Source organism: Chrysochloris asiatica, unplaced genomic scaffold, assembly GCF_000296735.1.
Source record: "Chrysochloris asiatica unplaced genomic scaffold, ChrAsi1.0 scaffold00157, whole genome shotgun sequence".
Lineage (NCBI taxonomy): Eukaryota > Metazoa > Chordata > Mammalia > Afrosoricida > Chrysochloridae > Chrysochloris > Chrysochloris asiatica.
In genome coordinates this window covers 5,115,105-5,116,302 of record NW_006408675.1, presented here as the reverse complement: position 1 = coordinate 5,116,302, position 1,198 = coordinate 5,115,105, and positions in this window count along the sequence as shown.

Genomic DNA, 1,198 nt, shown 5'->3' with positions numbered 1-1,198 from the left:
ATTCAACATGGCCAGTACCACTCCATTTCAGCTCATTAGTGTCTAGGATATCGATCTTTATGTGTTCCATTTAATTTTTGATGTCTTCTAGTTTTCCTAGATCATGTTTTATGCACTGCCCATTCTTTTTATTAATGCAGCTGTTTCTTCCCATTTTCCTTCAGCAAATGAAAGTACTGAAAGCTTTGCTTCCTTTGTTTCATTAAGGTCAACTTTACTTTGAAGAGTCAGCTTTGCCCCAGTTATATTTTGAGTGCCTTCCAACTAGAGAGGCTCATTTGACAGCTTGTTATTGCTATTTCTGGTGTTCTCAGTGACTAAGCATTCTGAAATAGTCTGTCTCTTATTCTTCCTAGTTTGTCTTAGCCTGGAAGCTCCACTAAAACTTGTCCACCATTAGTAACCCTACTGGTATTTAAACTATTGGTGGCATAATTTTCAGTATCACAGTAACCCTAACATAACCACAGTACAACAAACTGATGGATGATAAAAAAGACATTCATGTAGCCAGCAAATACATGAAGGACTTCTTACAATTGGAGAGATGCAAATCAAAACAATGATGTATCATCTTATTAATAACAAAGTTCAAAACCCTGAACCCAACAAATGTGAAGAGATTGGAATCCTCATCCACTACTTGTGGGTCTATGCAATTATGCAACCATTGTGGAAAAAAATATGGGGCTTCCTTAAAATGTTGGAAATAGAAATACCCTTTGATCTAGCAATCCCACAACTAGGTATATTGTTGTTGTTATCATTGTTAAGTGCCATTGAATCAGTTTCCATTCATAGCGACCCTGTATAGGGTTTCTGAGGAGCATCTGAAAGGTTTGAATTGCCAACATTATGGTTCGAAGTTCACTGTTAATCCATCCTACAGAAATAAGACATGACATGAATCTATATATGTACACTCATGTAAATCGAAGTACTTTTCAAAATATCAAAAATTTATAAAAAAACCTAAATGACAATCAGTAGATGATTGGATAAATAAACTAAGATATATATAATGGAATACCATTCCATTGAGTTGGTTCAGATTCATATCAACTGTGTATAGGGTTTCTGAGGAGTGCCTAGTGGGTTTGAACCAACAACCTTGCAGTTAGCAGTAAGTGCTTATCCTACAGTGCAACATCAGGACTCCAATGGAATACTTTTGTTGTTATTGAGTGTCTTCGTGTTG